The sequence below is a fragment of the Biomphalaria glabrata genome, chromosome 13 (genome assembly GCF_947242115.1).
Source record: "Biomphalaria glabrata chromosome 13, xgBioGlab47.1, whole genome shotgun sequence".
Taxonomy (NCBI): Eukaryota; Metazoa; Mollusca; class Gastropoda; family Planorbidae; genus Biomphalaria; species Biomphalaria glabrata.
In genome coordinates this window covers 17,474,129-17,483,169 of record NC_074723.1, presented here as the reverse complement: position 1 = coordinate 17,483,169, position 9,041 = coordinate 17,474,129, and the positions used below count along the sequence as shown (strand labels likewise).

The window sequence follows — 9,041 nt, the reverse complement described above, 5'->3', positions numbered from 1 at the left end:
AGGAAGTTGACCGCATACCAAAGGCGATGTTTATGGGCGAGCCTAAAGAAGAAAAACACCTGAATAAGCGTTTTTATGATCAACTCGTGCGCCTTTTCGCCCTTAAGGGCATAGAGGAAAGTAGCTGGCTGCAGATGACCTCTGAAAGAGACATTTGGAGAGTTCTCACGTTGACTGCGGGACACACATTTGAGGCCCAGAGAAAAGGACAAGCGCAGAAGACGTGAAGAACACTTCAATAGACCCTCGATGGAAGAAGGCTTTGTGTGTATTAGATGTGAAAAATATGCAGGTCTCACCTAGGTTTGCGTAGCCATGCAAAGCACTACACTTATCTTTAATCTTCTGAATCGAAGACATTGCCATTATTATTAGTAGTAAATAACAATAAAACATACAATTGTAAATCTCGTCCAATATGTATATCTATCGACAACTGAATGAAGTTTTTCACTGCAGTGAAGATCATGTCAAATGTTTGGTGAAAAAGCAAAAAGACTATAATACATTTGCTATTTTGTTTTAAAACAAAAGAAGTCAAAAGACCACTTGCAGTACCACTTTGGTAACAGATCACGCGCTCCTACGTTCACTATCATGGTTTTTAAGTATTTGGTTAGTACATTGAATGCTTCAATGTAACATTTCTTTTGTATTATTTTGTATGTGTACATTACAAAACTATGTATTAACCAGGGATATGTTTGGTGTCTCAATGTCAACACATTACGACCCAGGGCAAGGTGAAAGGCATGCGTTTACTTCACTGTCTTTTTTTACTCCAAAGCTTGTTATCAACCCCACACATGAGTCTGTGTCTGTCTGGACAAAATTTTGAACGCTCTATTTGAATTTATTTCTCCCACTTCCCATTCTTGGATACTTCAATAATTTTAGAGTAACAATGCCAGTTACAAGCTTTTGTTTCTCCTCACTACAGATTGGCTGCAGACGACATGAACTCACACACATCTTTGTGAATGAAAGGCTTAACTGCCCTCTCTCTTTTTGCTGTTATTATTTATTTTGTTTGTGTGTGTGTGTGTGTTTAATTTCGTCAATAATTCTCGGGTTTTCGGTATTCACTAAAGGTGAAGGAAGTTCAAGGAACCTAGCTCTGTAGAATACAATGGGGAAAAAATATATCAGTTTATCTCCCTTATAATCATGGCTTTTAACTTTGTCAATAATTCACGGATTTTTAATAAAAGGGAATTAAACTTAGGGAGAATAGCTTGGGAATACTGTGCCGTATATCTGTTTATCTCCCTTGTAATTGTCATCCGACGGAACAAACTTCTCTTTTTCTTCTTATCTTATGAAATACAGACGTTACTTCAGAAAAAGAATACGTCCTAGATCAATCTAGCCATGCATGTTAATTACTATAATTCTGCCAATTCATTGGTTTTCCTGGCTGACTAACGAGAAGTTACTTGGCCCTCCCAAATGATTAAGAATGTCATTAACAAATTAAGATACTACATATTTAAATCTGGAAGAAAGTTTCCCATGCTGCCTTTAGACGATCAGTAAACATAAATCTGCTTAAGTCAAGTCTTAAACTCGAGACCCCATTGATAGGTAGCCAAGTGTTTTTGTCTCTCAGCGACATATTCCCATTGATTATTTTGTGTGTAGGAATAACCAAAATGCTGACGCTATAAAGCATCATGTCGCAGACTTGGTTAATGTACAGGCAGAGAAACCTTTTAAGGATGGAACAAGATTCTACAGGTATGCCGTAGTGGCAGCAATTGGTGCAATGGTTTATCTCTTTCTATCAGACATCGAACTCCAGAAGTGAGAGGAGTAGGGGAGGGGGTTGAAAAGAACTTGTTGACGGAACTGAATCTGTGACCATGCTGCCAAAACAGAACTGTGACCATGCTGCCCAAACAGAACTATGACCATGCTGCCCAAACAGAACCGTATCGTGAAGAGTACGAGATTGATACATTTTATTTCAGGCTGAGGCAAAGTTTAGTTAGAATTACTTTATTCCTAGATCTGATTGAAGCAAAGCTTAATGTATTCCTAAATCTGAATGAAGCAAAGCTTAATGTATTCCTAAATCTGATTGAAGCAAAGCTTAATGTATTCCTAAATCTGATTGAAGCAAAGCTTAATGTATTCCTAAATCTGATTGAAGCAAAGCTTAATGTATTCCTAAATCTGATTGAAGCAAAGCTTAATGTATTCCTAAATCTGATTGAAGCAAAGCTGAATGTATTCCTAAATCTGATTGAAGCAAAGCTTAATGTATTCCTAAATCTGATTGAAGCAAAGCTTAATGTATTCCTAAATCTGATTGAAGCAAAGCTTAATGTATTCCTAAATCTGATTGAAGCAAAGCTTAATGTATTCCTAAATCTGATTGAAGCAAAGCTTAATGTATTCCTTGTTGTGGCTCAGGCAAAAATTTGTATTTCTTAGTTTTGACTAATACAAAGGTATTATCATTAATAAACATTTAAAAGTGTCAGGGGAGATTTTATGCTTGTACATTCTTTTGATCCTCAATATGGATCGCTTTTATTTTTTTACAAAAAGTTTACAACTTTTTAAAACGATTTTACAATAAAATGTGATTCATTATATTACTTATTAGTGATTATTGGAAGTTATAATGACACTATTGATATATAGCCATTTAACACACGAAAGAAAATTGTAATCAAGTATGAACTGGAAACATTTAACAATATGTTTTTTTTATATTGTGCGTCCAACGCTCTTAATAACAGTACAACCTGAAGGTAACTTCTAATTGTAGATTTATTATTTACAAAAATATGTGTCTATTTATCTTTTGATGGGTCTACTCTACTGGTTTAATAAAATAATAAACACAGAGAAATCATTAGATGACTAGTTGACTTTTTAATTTTATTCTACAAATTTTGAATTAACAAATACTGCATGGAAACAAAAGTCAATGAACATCAGAATATAGTGTCAACCTAAGATGACAGATGTTTATGTATTATATAGAATGATGTTTAGATGATCACAACAAATGCAGAATAACGACTGTCAGCCTTTGATTCGCTTCCGCCAATCACAAAGTCTAGGTCTACCACTACGTCGAGTAATCAGACGTTCACCTGACTCTACTGACCTACTTTTCGGGCATCCCAGATGTACAGCACCATCATGATTATATCCGCCTCATTTCCAGAACCCATAACTCTTAATTTCCTTCAGTTTGTATTGGACGGAAGTAAGCTTTGTCTTCTTACTAGACAGCAGAGATTCTTATTCAGTTTTGAATGGTGCGAAATATAGCTCGCTGCCACGTCGTACAGACCTGTGACGAGGCAACGAGCTATTGGTCTCCACTTCCCACAGGTTGCGACGTCGCAGGTCAGTGTTGAGGTCTTCTATAACAAATAGTCTCTCTTGAACAGAAGTATTGTACGAGTCTTGGGTTTGAGTCCAATGGTTAAAGAAGAGAACATTGTTCCGCGAGGCTACGAAGACCCTGTAACCTACATATTTTGCTCGTACCCGATTGCAGACAATACAGCTGGGCCAATTTAAGATATCTATACGCAATTTTCGCCCAAGATGTGGACTATCAAACTATAACTAAAAGACTTTGGTTTAGCAGATGAGTACTTAAACACAATGTTTTGTCAAAACAATTTACGTATCCTGAAGAATTTAATGGATTAATTGTTGCTGTTGTTGTTGGTATTCGCTGGCTGGTACTTTTGATACCGTTTCTTGTAGACAAGGAATGAAATAATTGCACTTAAAACAACAACAACAACAAAGCATGCTATACCGATTTTTGCAGAAGTAGATAGCAAATCCGTAGACGCTGTAATAGATTGGCATGTGGGGCATTGATTGCACAAAATGATTTTTAATTCCCTGTCAGTGGAACACTTTGTGAGGTTCAACTCATGACAATGTTCTGGGACTATTTCCTCACACGTATTATAAATAGTGACTAGATCTAGAGTTTCTAGAGTGGAAGAAGTGTTATCGGTGGCTATTGTACGGTGCTCTTCAGATGCAGATCGTACCGTTACTGCTGCCTGATTGTCACAACATTCAGAAATGTAATTTGTATGACAAGATGGACAGGGGCGGCAGCCATATTCTGTAGGTCTTGTGTCAGGATAAAATCCACTCTCGCAGCGCTTAATAAATGTGTCATGCTCTCGAGTGCAGGCAGCAGTTTCCTCGACATGTTCCCAAGGTTCGAACTGCTTGCACTTATCGCAGTATTTGAAGGTGTGAAGATCCGAGTCTATAAACGTATTCTCTGCACACAGGTCACAAAAAGGTTCCCCATTTAAGAATTTGTGGTTTACAAAAGTTCCTTTACCGCAGTAAAAGCTTCCTTCGTCAGGAACAACTGGGCTAGTTGCACATCTACGCTTTAAGGATGTCATTATGAGCAAAGACATCAACAATTTTGTTATGTGAGATGCTGTCATTCTGAAATAGGAAATATAACATAAATAATCATAACTCTTATTGAAACACAAAATAAAAACAAGAAAAAAAATATTCAGAAAACACAAACAGTAAAACAGGAACACAAACAGAAACGCAAATAACAACACAGACGGGAACAACTAGAAACACAGCTATTGTTAGTGTCAAACTTTTCTCTCTACATAGTATAAAGGGGACTTATTAACATATACCCACACATCAGTCAAATACTATTTCTTTCCCTTGTTCAAGATAGCAAACAATATAATTAATTACCAATAGTTAATTAAATAATTGGTTAATTTTTTATTGATTAGTGTCTTGTCTATTCTAGCCAATAATATTGCAAAATTTTACCTTAATCTGAGATTGGGTGTGGGGGAAATAATGTGTACAGACAGACAGATCGAGTTGATACAAGCTTTGTAATAAGTTTTTAATTATTTTACTTTTAAAAACAATTTCCATACAACATGTTTGTTACAAATTTCATCACTACCAATGAAGTCTAACACTAAAAGTGCTGGGTAACCCTATACATTAAGCAGACTGTGACAGATTTACCATTCACAGCCTATAACATTTTGGTCGTATTTTGGTCTAGAAATAATGAGTCAATTAATGTGTACATGTATTAAAATGTAGAACATGACTTATGGAGTTATGGAGTACTTCTCCCATTACACATTCCTAACTCAAGTTCAAACTTTGCACAAATATTGAGCTCATTAGGAATAAAAAGAAATAGCCTTATGTAATTACTGATTTTGTTATATACAGAAATATAATAACCAATTGGGACGAGATGATGCTTGCGTAGAGAATTAGGTCGTTCACTCAAAATATTTTAGACAATACAACGTAATTTTAAAAGTACCGGAACTCAAATTGCTCAGTGACTAACACGTCGGCCTTCCATCATTAACCCTCCAGTTCTAATTCGGATTCAAGCAGCTTTTATTGATACGATTTTATTGAATATAAGCTTTTTTTTTAATTAAGTTGTTGTTTCTTTAATATTTTACTTTTTGTATCTTCACAGTCTCCCATTTATTATGTTTTGTCTTATCAACATTCAAAGGTCAGCTAATCGTATTATCTACTACAGCTAACATTTGTAGCATTAATACTGCATATATATTCAAGCAACATCTCCTAACTCTATATATGGATCTAACGTGCACACACACACACACACACACAGATGTGCTTCAGTAGCTTTTACACACTACCCTCATACTGAAAAGACCCTCGTTTCAAAAGTTCTAATTTTAACTGAGTGCTATTTTTCCCTTGTCTCTACTAAGGCCTACTAACTTCAGGTATATCTCATTCATTATTAAACAGTGACAAAAGCGATAAATGTACACGATTTGTTAAATAAACAAAGCAAACCTCTGTTTCAGCTGAATGATTACCGACAAAGAAGAAATCTATATTAACTTAGTGCACATCTCAATGGCTTTGAAAGTGAATTTAATTGACATATGTGCATATGTGTCGTTTCTTTCGGAAGACTCTATAAGAAAAAAATGTGCTTTCTCTCTATCCAACTGTCACGTTTTGATCTTAAAAACTAAAAAGCGATTGAAAGTTTGATCGTAGGCTACTCGAGATCTAGTGCAGAGCTAGTTTTTGTCTTTTGAAAACCAACCCATTTGTATTTAACTTAGTTATACATATTTTCTACATACATGTAATCATTTTTAACAAGATTATTAAGACAGTTCGCATTATTCAGTAGCTGTGTGAAGTGCATTGGGTCTAGTGCATATGAACTCCTGACATGGCCCTGACATGGACAAATAACCTTATGTCTTTCAACAATTCAAAGAAACGCCAGGGATCAATTAACAACAGACATATACATTTAATAAAAGCAATCAGAATAAACTGTAACTGTAAACAACGCCATCAAATGTTGAACTATTAAATCTACAACAAACTATAGAAACAGACTTCTGCAGTAGGCCTACTTCTATTATAAATTAGTCTAACTAAAACTTAGGCATGGGACAACAATTTCAATTTCTCAAGGGTTGTAACTCTACTTTAACTAATAGACCAATGAAATCATAACTAATAAACAAAGATTTCGTTATATCTTAAAACCAAGATTCTATCAAGTGCTATTAGAAACACAATCATCACATCTAGTCTCTACATTATAATTATCTAATATGTGTTGACTAACTTCCCTGCCGTGATCGCGCTTCTTCTAAAATTGTATATCATAATATGTTAGACTCGCTAGTGCTATCAGTTTCCTTACCACTTAATAATAAGAACCGATTTTTTGTTGAAGAACCCAACTACTTGCACAGAACAGAAAAAGAAATTAAAAAAAAAGCGACTCCTATCCGTTGCTTTATTGATGTAGTGTATTGATGTAGTAAATAAAAAAAAAATGAAGTTCCTCAAGAAGATTAACAAAAAATAAACAAAAACAATAGACAATGTTACTAACCTTCATTAGGAAATCCTTTTTAACTTTTAACTAATTTCGAATTAGATTTATTATTTTGGTTTCACATACCTGGCCTAGACAATAATCTATATCAGTAAAAGAAGGCCAAATGAACCTTCTTCTAAGCTAATCGTCAGATGTCGCTAGCTGCCAAATAGAGTGAACTGCGTAGTACGCTTGATCTTGGCAATGACGCGTGTCAAGAAAGGAGTGCCGAATGTGGGAGGGGTGCCAAATGTGTGAGGGGTGGTGTGGAACAAGAAAGGGGTGCCGAATGTGTGAGGGGTGGTGTGGAACACAACAGTAGATCCCGGCTGTATGATCCAACGACAACTTAATGTTTCTTTAAAGTAATCTTTTAATATTAAAACCAGTACTTAAGTACTTGAATAAAAACAAGCAGCCAAAGCATGTAGCATGTAGATCTATAGGGTGTAGGCCAGGGGCGTAACTAGGGATTTGGGGGCCCGGGGGGGATTGACCTCTTTGGGGGCCCCTTGCATTTTGACATTCGACATATGACATGAGATAATGTACGCAGAAATAAATAAGCCCCAAATCAAATTGGTTCAGTATATCAGTAAACTTAACAAAAAGTAATCATTAAGACTCTTCTAATGAATAATACCGTTGTTTATTAGTTAAATAATGCACAAGTGACAAATCTCAATTGATATCGCTTTACGTCGTGCATTCTGTGTATCAAAGACATCTTTAGCATCAACTACATCGATACTTTCTAGTATTTGTGACTTCACTGACATTAAAACCATGACAAGCCTTTCTTGCGTCATTGTGCTCCTGAGATAGTTTTTGATGAACTTGAGCTTTGAGAATGATCTCTCACATGACGTAATGGAAGTGGCCTGAGTTAGCAGTAATCGGAGGAGGTTGCAAAGTTTGAGCACGCGTAATTACCATATGAAGCCTGTTTCCTCAATATGTCTATTGGTGATTGTATTACTGGTGTGTTAATGAAAAATGCTCGTGCATCAATGACATCATTGAAAAAGCGATTTTCCATTTATTTCATCATACAATCAGGAAAAGTAGAACAGTTTGTCACAAGGGTGTCTTCATCTAACAGGTGTCTTGGTTCAAGAAGAAACCCAAAGGTATCCATTTTCTTTCCAGCCTTTGGAATCTGCCCTTCATCTCCATATAAAATATGTCCAGCACTTCTGTCGCAACACGTTTGAATTGCAGTTCTATTGACAGTCCTACATTAGAACTCCCATCAAGTCTTTTCTTTCTTCTAGTTTGTTTTGATTACAGGGAATCCATAGTATTCACTACCTTCTTTTGCTTTTTCGATGGATTGGGTTTTTGTCAGTTTCTCATCATTTTGTAGAAAGCATGAAAGGGTACTAATTTCTTTTAGCAGCTTCCCGTATATGCAGTCCAGACTTTTGACGTTTCTTCTGAACTATATTAATTGGGCGCAGAAGATTTGACCAGAATTCCAGATAGGCAAAAAATTCTTAATTTTCCACTGCATGAAGAAGATTCTATGCTAATATTATATGGTATTACGTCATTGTTGGTTGTTTATGTTTTGTGCGAAAGCAAAAGGATTCAGAGCATTCAAAAGTGGGAAAGATCCATATCTCGTTATGCTCGAGTATAGAAATACTCCGATAAGTGGACTGCCGTATTTACCATCACAACTGCTGACGAGTAGAAGACTCAGGGAATCATTCCAACTGATCACAAACTATTGAAACCATCGGTAGCTGAAAATGCAGAGACATTACTCAACGAACGACAGATGAAAAGCAAAGTGAAATACGATGCAAAAGCAAGACTACCTAAAGATTATTCTGTCGGAGAGTTCGTCTAGGTCAAACATGGCAGAAAGCAGTTGTCATAAAAAAAACATTCAGCACCCAGATCTTATATCATAAAGACAAACGATGGAAAAACATACAGAAGAAATCAACGCTTTTTGAATAAGAGTTTCGATGAAGACATCTCTGGGTACTAAGATACCGATGAAGACAATGAACTGCAAACAGTTGAGACAAACGAAACAGACAGTTATAGACCAACGTCTAGAGAACTTGTTGTGCCAGTCAAGACAACCAGAAATGGACGAATTGTTAAAGTTCCTAGTAGACAGGGC

The 9,041-nt window shown here is 35.9% G+C and overlaps 1 long non-coding RNA gene across 1 annotated transcript; it reads right to left on the bottom strand.

The window, feature by feature from the left end:
* Positions 1-2,863: 2,863 nt before the first annotated feature.
* LOC129922597 (uncharacterized) lies at positions 2,864-7,053 on the bottom strand. The gene is made up of 2 exons (XR_008774565.1): positions 6,920-7,053; positions 2,864-4,452 (listed from the first exon to the last, which is right to left on the bottom strand). It is a non-coding gene; the product is annotated as an uncharacterized LOC129922597 (long non-coding RNA).
* Between the last annotated feature and the right edge of the window lie 1,988 nt (positions 7,054-9,041).